Raw genomic sequence first — 19649 nt, 5'->3', positions numbered from 1 at the left:
AAGCACTAGGTATCAGAGGGCACAGAGGAATGTCCATATGAGAACACAGCAAGAAGGCCACCGTCTGCAAGCCAAGAGGAGAGGCCTCAAAAGAAATTAACCTGCCCACGCCTTGATCTTGTCTTGGACTTCTAGCCTCCAGAACAGTGAGAAGATAAATTTATGTTGTTAAAGCCACCCAGTCTGTGGTATTTTGTTATGGCAACCCTAGCTGATCAACATACACACAGTCTACACCAAGTCAGCTCCTTACAATTTCATCCTTCTTTTGCCCATACTCAAATCTTTAGAGTTATCCTTGACTCTTTTCTTTTTCTCGCATCCTGTATTCATCCATTCAGAAATCCTGTGGTCTCTGAGTTCAGAATAGAGTCTACTTTTCGCCACCTCTCATACTACCCTCCTCGCTCCAGATCATCATCATCCATTGCCTTGATTGCTGTAGCAGCTGTTTAACTGCTTATCCTGATTTCACCCTTGCTCTTCTCCCCACCCCTATCCCTCTACAGTCTATTCTTCATACCTCAGCTGGACTGATACTTTAAAAAGTCAGCAAAAAATGTCAACTCTCTGCTCAACAGCTATTTCACTCAGAGTAAAAGCCAAAATTCTTACACTTGCCTTCGGGGCCCTAGAATATCTCTGATCACCTCTCATGACATTTCCGACTTTATTTTCTCCAAATTTCTCTTTCACTTACTCAGCTCCATCTATGTTGAAGGCCTTCAGCCTTGGGGCTTTGCACAAAGTGTTGTACCTGCTAAAATCCTGATCCTTCAAAATACTTTATACTTACTCATCTCCTTTAAGTCCTTGCTCAAATGCCATCTCAGTAAGTCCTCCCAGCCTGCATTATTTAAAATGAATATCCCCTGTAATACCTGTATTACCAACTCTCCCTACCACTGTTTGACATGCTAGGTAATTTTGTAACGCAATATTTTTAAATCTGTGTTGTTGTATTCCTCCTCTAGATTGTAAAATTCATAGAGGTAATGATTTTTCATCTGTATTATTCATTCATGCGCCTGCCACTTGCCTTGAATGCCTGCCACATAATAGGTGACCACCAAATCTTCATGGAGTAAATAAATGAATGGAATATAAGGTATAAACAAATATAATAAAACAACACCCACCTTGGGAAAGAAAATATTACTAAAACTTTGAAGCCCTCCATGTACTTCCCACAGTCACCTTTCCTCAAACATAAGCAGTATTTCTTATTTAACATTCCTTTGAACATCTTCATAGTTGTACTATATAAAAAGGTATCCCTATGGTAAGTTACAGTTTTTAGTTCTGTGTGTATTTTAAATTGAAAATATGATACTGTGCTTGCTCTTTTCCTCAGTATTGTTTCAGGATTAAGGATTTCTGCTAAATGAGCACATGATGGCTGTAGCTCTTGCCAAAGGGGGAAAATGGGTATAACTATGCGAAATAATTGGAACATTAATCTGTCTCACTATAGTAACCATTTTACTATATATGTATCTTATAATATCATGTCGTATACCTTAAATATACACAATAAAATTCTTTTAAAAAATAAAAAGTACTAGCCTCTCATTTGTGACATACGTTGCAAATGTTTTCTTCCAGTGTGTCATTTGCCTTTTGAATTTGCTAATGGTGATATTCATCATTCATAAGAATTCTAATTTTAGATATTTAAATTTACCAGTATTTAATTATAGTACAAATAGATTTTTCAGTCACAGTTTGAAAGCCTTCTCTCTCTCATCAGGTTCTAAAGCAATTCATCTACTTTTTCTACTTGTATGGTTTTACTTTGTATATTTAGACCTCTCATGAGAGATTTAGACTTAGATTGAGTCTATTTTTCTATGTAGTGTGAGGCATGAATCCAATTTCATCTTTATGCAAGTGGCTGTCCAGTTGTCAGACTATTTATTAAAATTTCCATCCTTGTCTCAGATGATTGAATAATTTGTAATATGGTACTAGATATGTAAAAGAGGTCACCTTTTATTATTTGTAGTTCCTTAATACCTGCTATGGCCAGATTAGTATTAGAAAACACAATATTACATATTTAACCTTTTCTTTTTTTAGAGTCCACGTATAAGTGAGATTATGCAATATTTTTCTTTCTGTGTCTGGCATTTTTCACTTAGCATAATGTCCTCCATTCATGGTCAATTCATGTTGTGGCAAATGGCAGGATCTCCTTTTTAAGGCTAAATAATATACCGTTGTATATATACCACCATTTCTTTATCCATTCACCACTGATCAATACTTAGATTGTTTCCACATCTTAGCTATCGTGAATAATACCTCAATGAACATAGGAGTGCAGATATCTTTAAGGGGTGATGATTTCTTGGATATATACTCAGAAGAGGGATTCTTGGGTCATACGGTAATTCTATTTTTAGTTTCTTTGGGAACCTCCACAATGTTTTTCATAATGGCTGTACAAATTGACATCCCCACCAACAGTGTATGAGGATTACCTTTTCCTTACACCCTTGCTTACCTTTTGTCTTTTTGATAATAGCCACCCTAACAGGTGTGAGGTGATAACTCATTGTAGTTTTGATTTGCATTTTCCTGATAATTAGTGATGCTGGACATCTTTTAACATATCTGCTGGCCATTTTTATGTCATCTTTGGATAAATATCTATTCAGATCTTTTCCATATTATTTAACCAGGTTGTATATTTTCTTGCTATTAAATTATATAAGTTCTTTATAAATCTTGAGTATTAACCCCCTATTAGATACAGGGTTTGCCAATTTTTTTTCCAAGCTTTAGGCTGCCTTTTTATTTTGTTTATTCTTTCCCTTGCTGTGCAAAAGCTTTACAGTTTGATGTGGTCTCATTTACTTACTTTTGCTTTTGTAGCCCGAACTTTTGGTGTGATACCAAGAAACCATTGCCAAGACCAATATCAAGGAGATTTTCCCCTGTATTTCCTTCTGTGAGTTTTATAGTTTTAAGACTTACATTTAGGTCTTTAATCCATTTTGAGTCCATTTTTGTGTATAGTGTAGGGGGTTGGGGGGTGGGACCGACCGAGCCTGATCACCTGGCTCCCTGACTCCGAGTCTTTTTTCTATTTTTTAAGTTGAACGACCCAGCGTTCCAGTCGCTCGTTGAAAAGGCGCCGGGATCTCCCGTGCTGCGACTCACTGAGTTGGCTCAAACAGCCGCGCTGAGGCTCCTGGTGGTTTTTTTGCCTAGGAATCTCTTGGCCTGGCTCGCTATTTCAGATGAATGGGCAACTCTGCCACCTCAGGGCTCGCCAGCTAAGTGGGCTCCCAGACCAGTGGCTTTTGTATGGAGAACCGCTGCACCAGGGCATGGTCAAAGCAGCCGTGTGGGCCAAATCAGCCCCACGGGGGCCAAAACAGCCGCACCGCCCGGAACAGCGGTGCTGGCAATCCCTCTGCCTGGGTATCTCCTGGTCTGTGGGCAATAAAAATTCGTCTGGAAATGCAGGGTCCACTTACCCTCTGCACTTTCACTGGGAGCTGAAGTCCTGACCTGTTCTTAGTCAGCCATCTTCCCAGCATTCCCCCTATTTTTGTGTATAGTGTAAAATAAGGGTCCAATTTCATTCTTTTGCATATGGAAATCTAAGTATTTCCAGCACCATTTATTGAAAAGATTGTTTTTCCTCATTGTGTTTTCATGTTGATCTTGCTAAGAAATAGTTAACTACATGTGTTTAGATTTATTTCTGGGCTCTCTATTTTGTTACAGTGGTCGATATGTCTGTTTTTATGCCAGTACCATGCTGTTCTGATTACTATAGCTTTATAATAGAATTTTAAATAGGGAAGTGTGATGCCTCCAGTTCTTTTTATTTCAGAATTGCTCGGGCTATTCGAGTTATTCTGTGGTTCCACATGAATTTTTGTATTGTTTGTTTTATTTCTGTGGAGAACACCACTAAGATTCTGATATGATTTGCTTTGAATCTATATACTGCTTTGGGTAGTATGGACATTTTAAGGATATTAATTCTTCTGATCCGTAAGTATGGAAAATCTTTCCATTTATTTATGCTATCTTCAATTTCTTTCATTAATACTTTATACTGTTTTAGTCTAAAGATTTTTTTACCTCCTTGGTTAAATTCATTCCAAAGTATTTTTTAACACTACCATTAGCATTGATTAATATCAAGATTTTTTTTTATTTTTTTGGCTACATTATTTGTGTATAGAATGCCATACATTTTTGTATTTTGATTTAATGTCTTGTAACTTTGCTGAATTCGTTTGTTAACTCTAACAGGTGTTTTTTGTGAAGTCTTTCATGTTTTCTACATATAAGATTATGTCATATGTAAATAGAGATATTTTCCAGTTTGGATATCTTTTATTTCTATGTTGATTGGAAGTGCTTAGATGGGGTATCATTGCTCTATACTAGATCTTAGAGGAAAAGCTTTGAATTTCTCCCCATTGATTATAATGTTAGCTGTGTGTGTGTGTGTGTGTGTGTGTGTTTTTCCTTTTCTTTTATTTTGTTTTTGAAATGGAGTCTGACTCCATCACCCACACTGGAGTGCAACAGAGCGATCTCGGCTCTGCCTCTCGGGTTCAAGTGATTCTTCTGGCTCAGCCTCCTAAGTAGCTGGGATTACAGGCACCTACCACCATGCCCAGCTAATTTTTGTATTTTTAGTAGAGATGGGTTTCACCAAGTTGGCAGGGCTGGTCTTGAACTTCTGACCTCAGGTGATCCACTCACCTTGGCCTCCCAAAGTGCTGGGATTACAGGCATGAGTCACTGCTCCCAGCCAGCTGTATATTTTTCATATGTGGACTGTATTATGTTAAGAAACTTTGTTTCTGTACCTAAACCATTAAGAGTTTTTAGGAAGAACAGATGAACTTTAAAGTTTGTCAAATGCTTTTCTGCCTCAATATGATAATGTGGTTTTTGTTTTCCAGTCTGTTAATATGTTGTATGACATTGACTGATTTTCAGGTATTAAACTAGACTTGCATGCCAGGGATAAATCCCACCTGATCATGGTGTAGAATCTTTTTGATATGACATTAAATTTGATTTTCTATTATTTTATTGAGGATTTTTGCATCAATATTTATTAGAAATATTGTCCTATAGTTTCTTTTCTTGTGATGTCTATGTCTGACTTGTAACATATTGCCAAGGCAAGTACAATCTTGATAACCAGCTAGGAAATACTCCTTTCGGCTCCTTTTTTTGAAAGAGTTTAAGAAGTATTGGAATTAATTCTTCTTTGAAAATTTGGTAGAATTCAGCCATCAAGCCACATAGTCTGGGCTTTTTGTTGTTGGGATGTTTTTAATTACTATTTTAATCTGTTATTGGTCTATTCAGACTTTCTATTTCTTCTTGATTCAAGCTTGGTATGCTATATTTCTTTAGAAATTTATCCATTTCCGTTTTTATCAAATTTGTTTGCATATACTTATTCATAAAAGTTCCTTATGATCCTTTTTATTTCTGAGGCATCTGTTGTAATGTCTTTACTTTCATTTCTAATTATATATATATGAGTCTTCCTTCTTTGTTTTTCAGTCTAGCAAAGGGTTTGTTGATTTTGTTTATTTTTTAAAAAATCAACTCTTAGTTTTACTAATCTTTTCTATGGTTTTTATAGTTTCTATTTCTGTTTTAAACTTTATTATTTTCTCTGCTAGCTTTGGGTTTAGTTTGTTCTGTTTCTAGTTGTTTTGACATAATGTTAGGCTATTTATTTGGAGTTTTTCTTCTTTTTTAAGAAGAAAAGCATTTATTGCTATAAACTTCACTCTTAAAACTGCTTTTGCTACATCCCATGGATTTTGGTATGCTGTTTCCACTGCTGTTTCTCTCAAAATATTTCTAAATGTTTATTATTTCTTCTTTGACTCATTGCTTGTTTAGGAGACCATTGTTTACTTTTCACATATTTGTGAATTTTCCAATATTTCTCCAAAATTCTAGTTTTATACCATTACAATTGAAAACAATACTTAATATGATTTTGATCTTCTTAAATTTGTTAAGACTTTTTTTTTAGCCTACTATATGGTCTGTCCTGGAAAGTATTACACAGGCACTAGTGAAGAATGTGTATTCTGCTGCTGTTGAATGAAAAGTTCTGTATGTATTTGTTAGGCCCATTTTGCCTAAAGTACATTTCAATTCCTGCATTTCCTTATTAACTTTCTGTCTTATTGATCATTGTTGGAAGTGAAGTATTGATGTTTCCTACTATTATTCTATTATTGCATTGCTATTTCTCCCTTCATGTCCATTAAAATTTGCCATATTTATACAAATATATAGACGTGTGTGTATATATATATATATGTGTGTGTGTGTGTGTGTGTGTGTGTGTGCGCATGCGTGTGTGTGCATGCTCTGATGTCAGGTGCATATATTTTTACAATTGTTAGGTGTGTCTTGATGAATTGAGCACTTTATCATTAAGTAGTGACTCTTTTTTCTCTAACCTGACAGTTTTTGACTTGAAGTCTGTTTTATCTCATGTAAGTCTAGCCACCTCTGCTCATTTTTGGTTATTATTTGCATAGAGTATTTTCCTCCATCCCTTCACTTTCAGCCTACGTATGTCCTTAAAGCCAAATGGATCTCTTGTAGGCAGGGATAAACAACTTCCTAAAAATGAATACAAATGGAAAAAAACCTTGTGACAGTTTTTGACTTCAAGTGTTATCAGTTGGATCTTATTTTCTATTTATTCAGTCACTCTATGTCTTTTTCTTGGACATACTAATCTATTTACATTCAAACTAATTATTGATGGGTAAAGACTACTGCCATTTTGTTAATTATGTTTGTTGTGTAGATCCTTGGTTTCTTCCTTTGGGAGGCTATATTCTTGATATAGAAAAAAACTCCTAAAAATCAGGAAAATAAAACATATAATTTACAGAAACAATATAAAAATAGCTTCTGAACACATGGATTTTGAAATTTTACTCACAATAAGAGAAATGAAAATTAAAACTATAGTAAAATACTATTTTTACCTATCAGTTTGGCAACAATTTAAGATTGGCCATATGCTCTGTTACTGAGGTTGTGGACAAACAGGAACTTTTATACACTACCCAAGGAAATGCAATGAAATATGGTACCTATAAAATAGAATTTGGGAATATCTAATAAAACTACATTTCTACCTACATTTTTTTTTCCTGTAAACTATGAGTATTTACCTTAAAGATATCATGTTTATATAAAAAAAATGTACAAGGTATTCACTGAACTACTGCAGAATTATTGTATTATATTTAATTGCAAAATTTTAGAAACAATTGAAGGTTCATCTTAGAAGATTGCTTGAATAAACTATGGTATATCTACAGAATGGTATATATCTACCCAATAGTAAAGAATGAGGAATATATCCAGAAACTGATATACATTACAGTGATTTCCTTTATATATTTTTAAGTTAGAAAAGCAACATACAAAATAATATGTATAGTATGATAATTTATATATAGATATATTAGAGCATGCTATGTATATAAAAACATACTGTATATATATAGAATATTTTTAAAATTGATAATAAAATTGTGTGGGTGTGTGCTTATTCTGATTCTTTCTATGCTTATTATAGGAACAAAGGCAAGTAAGCTTATGCGTATACAAAAAGAAACAAGAGAAAACAAGAAGGATAATCCAAAAAAGAGAAAGAAACTGATTATTTACAAGGGTTAGGCAAGGATGAGATAGAAGAAATAGGGGAAGGAGTAACACTTCAAGCATACTTTTTAAAATGGTTTTCACATTGGAACCATATTAACATTCTGCGGATTCAAAAAGTTTAAATCAACAAGGATAAACAACTTCTTAAAATGAATACAAACAGAAAAATACCTAACTAGATATAACATAGATTAATTTTACCTAGTAAAATTAGTTGTTTCCGTGGTGTTGCTATACTAATCCTAAAATTATTTTTAAGTATTGTGGGAATCAGGAATTTTACACATATTTTGATATTGTCAGAAACCAGGGTTCTTTCTGTTAAGAGAGATACCAATAAGGAATTAGAGAAGGCAAGAATTTTGTGATACAGGATTGTAATTATGGTTAATATGAATCCATGATATATCCATGATATGCATAATATATTTTGTTTTATGATATATGTGTGACTCATGTATATATTCATGCAACTCTGTGTGTATATGTCATATTAACTCTTTCTATTGAAAGTCTTGGGAACAACAACTCAGTAACAATGCAGTTACTTAAGCATTCAAATCTTGGTTTCTAAATGCCCTTCCACACTAAAAGGAACAAGGGAATATTATACAAATGATTCATTACCGGGCTCAGAAAGAACAAGTTGAGCTTGAAACACCTTATTTTACCAGAAAGCAAGAAGACATTCAGAAACCAAGGAAGAACATGGTCAAAGGATACAGGGGCCAGCTTCATGGAACCCTCACTGGCCAAACCTGGGTTGGTTTGAGTACCAAAATGATTAAAACTAGTAATTGATTATAACACATTGAATTTTTTTAAAACTGATAAGCACAGGAAGGAAGAAGAAAAAGATGAGTGGGAAAGATTGGTTTTATAATAGACTGTCAATCAATAAATGTTGAAGGAATATATTAGGAAATCAGTATTTCAATAGAATAATCAAATCAGGGATGAATCACCAATGCATGATGAAACAATAAGAGGATGACTTTTGGAGAAGAAAATGTTTTTAGACAGTTTCAAGTATTTCCCAACTATCGTATACTAACCACAAAGTGAAATAAACATACTTTTATGGTGCAAAAATTTGATGGATACCATCTTAAACCAAATGATGAAATGTAACAATTGTAATGGGACAAACTTATACCCTGTGGCTATTACGGTGGCGTCATGAGAAGGAACAACATTTCTCAGGTAGAATTTATTCCCAAAATGCATAACCTAAAGCTAATCATGAGCAAACAGTCAGATGAAGCCAAATTGTATGAAACTTTATAAAATGCTACTGTCTTAATAGAAAAGAAGAAATAATGTTTGTGGAAGAGTTACTGTTGAATATAGAAATTGAGACACCTCAGGACCTCAAATAAACTTTATTTCAAATGGGCTCAGAACTTTGGAGATTGTAACTAGAAAACTAATGCATGATTATAGCATCGAGAGCAGGGAGTTGACCCAGGAATTCTTTGTCCTTTTTTGTCTTCTTTCATCACTACTCTTTTCTTATTTTGCTGTATTTGAGCAATTATAGTGCTAAGGTCACCCAAATAAATACATGGTTAAAAAATAAATTTCTAGGTGGTTCGTGGCAAAGTTTGCTTTCAAATCCCCAAGCTACTTCACTTCTACATGCCTTATTTTGTTTTAATCTAATAAAACAGGAATAATAATATTTACCTTGCAAAGGTTATAAGGGAGTTAAAAAGCATTTAAGAAAAATAAGAGTCGCACATTGTAAGTATTCAATAAATCATAGCTGTCATTAAATAACACAAATTGTTTATGGTTCAAACCAAGATAATTTTGACAGTGAAAGAGCAACTTGAATAATTTTTCTGGAATAATGGGTGTGGACAAGATTGCTCTAGGAAAAGCAGGATGTAAGGCCATCCTACCTTAATTTATTTAATTTTTTGAGATAGGATGTTGCTCTGTTCCCCAGGCTGGAGTGCAGTGATGCAGTCACGACTGACTGCAGCCGCCTTGAACTCTTGGGCTCAAGTGGTCTTCCCATCTGAGTCTCCCAAGGTGCTAGAACTGTAGGCGTGTGCCATCACACCTAGTTGTTTTTTTCATTTTATATTTTTCACAGAAATGGGATCTTGCTATATTGTCCAGGTATGTCTCTAAATCCTGACCTCAAGTGATCCTTCTGACTCAGTCTCCCAAAGTGCCAGAATTACAGGTGTGAGCCACTGTGCATGGCCCCAGCTATTACTATGCCTTTCAAAGTAATTAGTATGTCTATTTAGTGAGAATGTAATTGTGGTACTGAATAAAAAAATTACTGTTATGATTATATTTAATTCTATTAAAATATATTTGAGGAAATGTTGATTCTCCCTATACTTTAGATAGGGAAACCAAGTGATAGAAATTTTAATTATCCCATGGCCACACATCTAGAAAAGGCCAAAGAAACATCACAGACAGCCTTTTTCTGAGAAAGAAAAAGGCTGTCTCTGATTTTTCAAGATCCACACTCTTAAGGACTGTTCTGTATACTTTCCCCGCTCACAGGAATCCACGATCTCTCATCGCGTTGATGCGTGAAGTAGATAAGGGTCTCTAGACCCTGAATCATCTTGTCTAGCCTTAATATTTATGTATTAATATTACTTAATATTAAATGTCAATTAAATATTGATATGCAGGAACATAGGGTGTGTTTCTTAAATGTTTGATCCCTGCTTCCAACCACTCACAGCACCCCCTAATGAGTAATGGTATCTGATTGGGCACAGAATTATATATAATGGTATCTTTTAAACACTATGACGAGGAGGTGGTATAACATAGTAGCCTGGGGTCAGAACAGCCTCAGTGAATGTCTGCATTCCACCATGTATTACCGGTAGAATTGTGGCCTTGACATCATCTCAGTATGTATGTTTATGCATTTAGATTTAAGGAGATAAAGGGAAGATGGCAAACTTGAGGAGGGTTAAGTTTAGGGTATCAAATTCTCATCATTCAAAACACCGTTAACACTGAATGTATAATCTTAATGGAGCAATGTGTAAGTCACCAGGGCAGTGCAAGAAATAGTATTTTGCCTCCTTCCTCATGAGATTTCGATCTTCCATTAATGAACACCCTGTTTGCGTTACTGCTGCCTCTTTTTTTCCTTCCCTCAACATCAACCTATTTTTAAAAGGCCACGCTTTCTTTCTGCACCCTATTTTTCCCCACCAGATCTCTCATACTGTGGTGTGTATGCTTCCACTATGAATAGCACACCAAATACTGAAATAATGGGTGATTTAACTAATATCCTATAATGCGATATCCATTAGTGCAATACAAAATAATATTATGAGATTTTATTAGTGCATATTAGTAAACACAGATTGCATTAAAGCTGTTCCTGTTTTATTTTTGAAATGCTTGGATATGATAGACTAATATAAAATATCCAAAATATGCTATTCTGAAACTGTAAAGTTGAGTTTCCTGCTGAGCAGGTTATGTTAAATCTTCCTTTTTCTTTATTCTCATGAAGGATAAGGAAATGGTGGCTACAGGGTTTCTCTTTGTTCACCTTCCCTGCTGCATAGGAAACAGTTTAAGAGCACTTCCCAGGAAACTGTTTCTGACCTCCTGTCCCTTGCTTTCCACCCGATACTAGTAACAACATGAAATGCCACTTCTTAGCATTAAAAATTAGATATTATCTAACATTAGACTCCACATAGCACAAGGTAAAGGGGCTTTTTGGCAGATGGCCAGGTAATTAGCTCAATGCAGACCAAATAAGACCATTCAAAGCTTCATTGGAGAGTCCTGTCTCTAAAGTCTCTCTCTCATCCTTGCTATAGGAAAACCTGTCAAAAGATGAATTTAATATTTTCCACTTTGTGTTCCCCTTTTGAATTTTTACAACCCCCCACAGGTATGCCATCTCTTTCATTTAACAAAGCCATTATCACACCAAGGTGAAGTCTATCTAGAAAAAAAAATCCCACCAAAAATAATAATGACATATCTATGTTTTCCTATGTTAATAATTTTGAAGATAAGAATAGAGTGACACCAAATGACCATTTCTGAAATCTAGTAGTCAGTATACTTTTCTTGTATTAAGCCAAGGAAGGGATCAGGTGTTGGCAATAGCATCAAATTGGGTAAGTCTAGAATATTACAATTTTTACTTTGCGAGTAATGAATTTTTAATGTCTGTAAATAGGGTATGAAGTGTTTTAAAGGTTTGTTTATTCAAATGAGCATGAATGTTTTTAGTGACACTTGTAGATTATAGATCATAGAAAAAACATTTTAAAACAGTGGCAGGCTACTTCTTGAGCATAAACAGGATTTCTTCATCAGAGGCATTAATTCAATAATGTAAGAAGGGATCATCCACCAATAACACACAAACATAGACAAAATTCTCTAATAACCATCTCCACTTAGCATGTCCTCTTGCTAATGATTTAAATACTTTGAACTGTGACACACTGTCTCTTTAGCAATAGATTTCTCAGGAAAGCTCTTACAGTTACTGCCTCTGTTTACTCACCATGGAATTTTTTCTCAGTTCAATGTAATATAAATTTTTCCCACAGCCTTTTGGAAAATGGTTCCCTTTAGCGTTATTTATGACCACCTAATATAGGTTAACCATCTGGGGGTTCTGATGGAGATAGGAAGAAGGAGAATAGCAGTGTTTTCCCTGGTCAATGGTTCATCCTCTCAGACTTGCTAGATGCTATGGTTTCGGGGTTCCCCATCTAGCCTCTTCTGGGAACTCCAATTGGGTGGACGAAATGCTGGAAGACAGGTTCAAACAGGTGAGAGAAATGAAGGAGTGGCAAACAGAAAACAGCTGCTGGACATACATTCCCCGCATAAAGATCCTTTATGGATCTTTGGGGTGGGAACGTTTTTACATGGTTTTCAGTAGTCACAATTACCAAGGAGGAAACTATAACTGATTCATGGCTAATTTCTAGTCCTTTTTATAATTCTGTCATTTTCCCAATTGTTTTCCTTCTAAAAATTTGGAGACATCGTCTCCCCTCACCATAATTATATCTTTTAATGTCTAAATGTAATAATTTTCCTTGGCCTCATCTTCAGAATTTACTCTTCATCTTTTAACTTTATTAACCAGCACTATTTCCCCTTTGAAATACTCTTACAAGATATTTAGATTTACAGGATCTCTGTTTTGTTCTTCTCCTTTTCTGGTAGAGCAAACTTGTTTCTCTTCTTTCCCACTCTTTGCATATATTCATTTCTTCACCATGTAATTTTATAGTTTCTTTTCTGACTCTTTTACTGAAAAATAATAACCTTTAGTCTGAGTGCAACATGAAAACCAATCCTCATCAAATCTTGGACACGTATTACGTGATTGAATATCTCTCTGGTACAACAGCCAATAATACCTTTTACTTTTAACATTTCATGTCTATATTGTTTGTGCTATACAAGGTAAAAGCAATCCAAGAGATTATAAGGCTATTAAACAACTCAGCCTGTGAGATCCTTTATATCCAAATAGAACAAATCAGATTATATTTCCCAACAAGCATGAGGATATATTAGCAGAGCCCAAACTTTCCCTAAAATAAGAGTTTGCAGGGGACAGTAAGAGACCTGCATATTTGTAAAGAGATAAAGAGTTGTATAACTAAATAATCATTGATATATACATGATAATTTATTTGTATAAAAATGAAAGTCGATTTTTAAAGATGGTATTTCTGATGACTATCATTAGGTAGATTTTGGTGTGACAATACATAAAATCTTGGGTTTGCTAGAGCAGTGGTTTGATCCAATGTGGTTATTATTTTTGTGTGTGTGTTCTTATAAACTTCAATTTACCATTGAAAGGAAGTTATAACTTTTTTCCTCTGAATTTCTATTTTTACATGAATAATCGAGAGAGGATTTTTAGATTTTATAACAATTTTATCTACATATGTTGCCATCATTTTAAATTATTAAAACAGTTCTTGTACATGTTTTCCCTTAAAAGGGAAAAAAAAGCTAAAATGAAGATATGTATAACAATTGACCTGAGGATTTACATGATCCTATTTAAAAAACTCAGTTGAAATAGACTGATCTTACTGTTCAGTAATCATGTCTTCCCATAGAACCATATTTCAATTGCTAATAACTGGATCCCTTTGGCATACTCATTTTACCGTGGTGTAAATGACAAGCTTTCATTTTGCTGCAGTTGATCACACTGCCTCAAACTGTGTTTCACTTTATAGGAGCATAGCAATATGAATGGAATGTTTTTGATTCTACAGCCTATGGAGTGGGACAGCTAGCATCTAGTCATGTAATTTATTAAAATATGGCCAATCCTAATCCTGAAATCTAAAATTTATGGGATCTTCACAACATACAATGTTATTTCTTTTCTTTTCTGGAATTTTGCTCACAAATTGACATTTTTTAAAGGCAGTTAGAGCATGGTACTTTATAAAGTCCCTTGAATCTTTAATAGCAAAAGAGGAAGCCAAAAGTCATGTCTCCATGGAAAAAAGCTGCAGTGTTCAACAGTGAAGCGTAGACAATGGTATTATGCATTCCTTTGTATTTTTCTGTAATGTTTTCCTTGAACTGTTCACTCATTATTTTAATTGAAGGCATTCTTTCTCAGAGCTAAGGTTGTTGCAAATGAATCAGAGCAGCTTAACTTGTCAAAACATTTAGGGATCTGGATGAAATAATTTAAAATTGTATGGAAATCTGCTATGTGAGAAAATGCTAAACAATGTCACATAGAGATATTATAATCCAAGAGTCGGCAAAATAAACACCTAAAACGTCAACAAAATTTTGTCTCTGATGTCATAATTCCAGAAGAGGAAAATGCTAGACAGATACAAAAGATAACCTAAGTATGGGAATTTATAAGGAAGAAAAAAATTAATGTAATCCATAGAAAGTTTTAGGCAGAATATTATTTTACTAAAGAAAAGGCTAATCCAGGAGTTTAACAGGATAGGGATTTCATGACCAAACTGCCCTTAATCTTTTCCCTAATGAATATGACTCATTTCTTTCTTCTACCCCAAGCTCTGCCAAATAAGGTGCAAAATAAAGGGTGAAAACATTTGGCATGTATGTTAACCCTTCATGTAGGCCATGACATAACATTTCCATCTTCACTGTTCTTGAAAGAATCAAATGTCAACTTCTCAAGGTATCTAGGGCATCAACAAATGGAATTAACTCTCAATTTGCTTTATTTAAAATGGTTTCTGTACATTCTTTCTCAGTTGATAACTTGCTCTTTAGATTTCTCCTCATCTGATTTCGTTTCGCATTCTGCTTAATCATAGAAATAATCAAAGTTTGTCCTGTTTAACCTTTTAAAAACCTTTACTCAGATTTTTTTTTTTAAAGGCTACAGTCTCATGGAGAAAATTTGACATGACCATGGATCCCCGTGTCTTGTCTTAAGCAGATAAAACATATTCAAAGAGCTCAAAGTGAGTCAGCAAACATGAATCTTCAATCTTAAAAAAGCAAACAGATGCATCATTTAGACCCTGAGGTTTTAGTTATATTTTTCAGTGATTACCATAGTTGCAGTTGAGAATCAATGCTAAGATCCTGATCTTTTAACCTTCTTGTATTGTCTTAATCTTACCTATCTTTAAGAGATTAAAATATTAATTATCCCTTATTCTAGACTAAGACATTTTCATTGCTGCCACCTAGAAAGAATGTTTTTGAAGTAGTATCATAGGCTAACACGTCTGCTTTCAGTTAAAAATAGAATGTCAACCTCTGAACTCTAAGTCACAGAACACAATTCCTAGAAATTATGATCCAACTTTCTCATAAAACTAACATTCAGACTTTGAAATATGCATTCTTCACTCTATCTTGGCATAATGGCCTCACATATACAGAGAACTGTACATTTTTCAGGCCGTCAACATCTGACATAAAAATTCAAAAATATTTAGGGACTACTTCAGGTAAAATAAAGAAATAATTACTAATATATTGAACAACTTTCTAGACACCAAGCTTGACACCCAGCCTAGACTGGTCATCCCAGGGTATCCCACCACCAGTGTTATTCAATAGCACAACCCAAGACAGCCACAATTTTGAATTTTTAAAATCAACCTCATGGATTTTTTTTGACTTTTAAAATTTTCTTTCTCTCTCTCTTTTTTAATTTTATGTTAAGTTCAAAGGTACATGTGTAAGTTTGTTACGTAGGTAAACTTGTGTCATGGGGTTTGTTGGACAGATTATTTTATCACCTGGGTATTAAGCTTAGTACTCATAGTTATGTTACCTTATCCTCTACCACCTCCCATCCTCCACCCTCTGATAAGCCCCAGTGTATGTTGTTTCCTTCTACCTGTCCATGTGTTCTCATCACTTTGCTCCTGCTTATAAGTGGGAACATGTAGTATATAATTTTTCTTCCTACGTTAGTTTGCTAAGGCTAATGTCCTCCAGTTCCATCTATGTCCCTGCAAAGGACAAGATCTCATTCTTTTTTATGGATATATAGTATTCCATGGTGTATATGTATCACATTTTCTTTATTCAATCTATCATTGATGGACATTTACGTTGATTTCATACTTTTGCTATTGAGAATAGTGCTGCAATGAACATACACATGCATGTCTTCACAATGTATCTGTTGCTAAATAGAGGATAGCATTGTCTTGTATGATTTAAAATTACATATAAATGGTCTCATACTGCCTATAGACGATTACAAATTTAGTTCCTTGATTTTTCTACTGATGTGTATTTTACATTATTCGGTTCCACAATAAATACAGCCATTTTACTATTGATAAATTAGAGTTGTTTCTAGAGTCTTTCTATTTCACACAATGCTACAACATTCTTTTACATGACTCTGGTGCCCATTTGTAGGAATTTCTTTAGGGTCTAAAACCAACAGAGGAATTGCTATGCCATTCATAACTTATTAACATTGAATTGTTTTCCAAAATTGTGCTAATTTGTATTCCTACCCACAATACATAGATGATCCATTTGCTTCATATCTTTGCCAAAACTTTATTTTACTGGAATTTTTATTTCTTGGCTGATTTGGTAGTGAGAAATGTTTTGATTGTGGTTTTAAATTGTATTTCCAAGATTAGTCATAACGGTCATATTTTTCACATTTTTATTTTGGTTTATTTATTGTGGTATAATTTGCATACAGTAAAATTCACCGTTTTAAGGTTTCTTAAGATTTTAATGGCAATTTGGGCTTTCTCTTTTATGATGTGCCTACCCATAACTTTTGTTCATTTTTCTGTTGAGTTGTCTGTCTTAAGGTTTTACAGAAGTTCTTAATGCACTGGGAGAATTCTTAGTAGACTGTTGTAAAGCAGGTCTCCTACAATGTATCTTAAAAGTTCATAATTTTATCATTCATAGAAAAGTCTTTATTCTACCTGGAAATGCTGGTTGTATATGGTGTGAGGTATATGTCCACTTGCTTTCCCATCATGAATAACAAATGTCCCCACAATATTTATTGAAAATGCCATTCTTTCTCCAACCAGTCTGTAGTGAGATTTAGAGCATATTAAATTTTTTCATATTTGTGTGATTCTGCTTCTGAGCTCTTCCTTGTTTTGGTGCACTTGTTATGTCTATTCCAATACCACACTGACCTTTTATAACTTCAAAATAATTATTGATATGTGAAAAGAAAAGACCCCACTTCCTTCTAAAGGAGCACCACCACCAAAGATTGTTGAGATTTGCCTGCAGTTGCTTTGAATCTGTCATTAATTTTTAAAATGTCATTCAGCAAAATTTTAAAATTTCCCCATAGTGATATCTTTAGTTATCAACAATAGTTGATGTAACAAATCATCCTAAAACTTACTTACCTAAAAACAATAAAAAGAATCTTATTGCCTCTTATAATTTCTGCAGTTGGGGTTCAGCTGGCAGTTCTGGCTCAAGATCTCTCTTGAGGTTGCAGTGAGATGGTGGCTGAAGCTTGATTGGGCAAGGGGGAATGTCCAGCAGCTGAAAGATAGCCAGACATCTCATTTCATGCAGTCATGGGGCCTCTCCCTGTGGTCTCTCCACATAAGCTGGTGGGGATTTTCTTGCAGCAAGTACTGAGTTCTGAGAGCCAGTGTACTAAGAGACTGGAAATGGAAGTGCCAGTTTCTTTGAGACCTGCATTTGGAAACTGGCATAGTGTCACTTTAACCAGATTTTGATGGCCAAGCAGTTGCAGGGCCCAGATTCGAGGACAGGAGCATAGATCCCACCTCGGGATGAAAAGATTGTCAGTTTTGCAATCATGTTTTAAAACTGTACAAATTTTGTTAGATGGATTCTGAGAAATATTTTTTTAATCTTCTTTCCAAGTGGTATCTGTTTTACAGACTGTATTTTTAATGTCTGGTTGCTGATACACAGAAATAATAGCAAATTATATATCTCACCATATTGCTAACCTCTCATTAATTTTTATAATGTCTTTTGATTATTTTTTATTTCTGTGTACACAACCATATCATCTCTATGTAATGACTTTTTGTTTCTATTTTTCTCCATGTCTGGATTCTTTTATTTATTGTTCTTGCCTTACTATACTGCCTATGCCTCTTATTTAATGTTAACAAAATTGAAGAAAGCAAGAACTCTTGTCCCTAAGTTTGAAAGAAATGATTTCACCCCTTTGTAATGAAATGTGAGGATTGCTTTGTTATTTGTAGTTACTCTTTCATGTTACGAAATTATGTTGTATCTCTAATTTGCTAAGGTTTAACTAGCAGTAATATTTAATAGGTGTTCAATTTTGTTTAATTTAAAAAAATAAGTTGAGGTGATCATATGGCTTTTCTTGTATAATCTCTGGTGAATTTTTATTGTTAAATCTATGTTACATTCCCAAAATATGACTGGTTAGGTCACGAGTTACGATTTTTGTACATTGCCATCTTTGATTTCCTAATACTTTCTTTAGCACATTTTTCATTTATAATTATTTGTTAGGCTTATAATTTTCTTCTCTTATAATGTCTTTGTCAACATTTATTATCAAGTTTACGCTGAGTTCCTGAAATTAGTTGGGAATTATGCTACTTTTCTGTAGTCTAGTATAGTATATAGCATAGATTAGAATTACTTGTTCTTGGACTGTTCAGTGGAACTCCTTTTTACAAAAAAAATCTGAGCCTGGTATTTTTCTCTCTCTCTCTCTGTGTGTGTGTGTGTGTGTGTGTGTGTGTGTGTGTGTGTGTGTGAAAATAGTTTATTTTTGTTTTATTTGGTTTGGCATTTATACAGCTCTTCAGGTTTTCTAACTTTTCTTAAAATGGTTTCGGTAAGTTCCTTCCTTTATTCTCTCCTCTCCTTCCTTTCCACCTAATGTTAAATAAGTGAATGAGAAAATTTAATTTCTTAATTTCTCTTAAATAATTGTTAGAGTTTAAGAATCTTTTAATCACATTAAGCTTTCTTTTGGATAATGTTTTACTTCTAAAAAGAAAGTGATTTTAGGAAAGCTCTTCCATTCATTATCGCTATTAGTTCCTTTCAAATCTAAAGTGAAAAAATAAGGAACCGTATAGAAACTTGAAGCTCCCCTCCCTCCAAGTATCAAGTGTTTCAGTTTATTTTAAAAGGATAATCATTAGATTTTCAAAAAAGGAAAGCCTTGATTTAGGCCAATGAATAAATGCAAAGACATGTCCAGCTCAATGAGCACAGCAGAACCATCAATTTTTTTCCCCTAGACTGCCTACTATACATGACTCTGCTCACATCTTAGGAGATTCTGATGTCCCTCCCATTTGGTTGAAAACCACTCTCTAGTAACTTATTTTGATAGAAGTTTATTTATTCCTCTGTTTTATTGAAGCAAAAAAGGTGATAAACTATTATACACTCTCAATGCTATCTCAGAATTGGTGTCCTACTGTTTAAATCAGAGCAGGTACGTTTATTTG

This window comes from Saimiri boliviensis, chromosome 7 (assembly GCF_048565385.1).
Source record: "Saimiri boliviensis isolate mSaiBol1 chromosome 7, mSaiBol1.pri, whole genome shotgun sequence".
Classification (NCBI taxonomy): Eukaryota; Metazoa; Chordata; class Mammalia; order Primates; family Cebidae; genus Saimiri; species Saimiri boliviensis.
The sequence above is the reverse complement of the archived record's forward strand: the minus strand, read 5'-3'. Positions refer to the sequence as shown.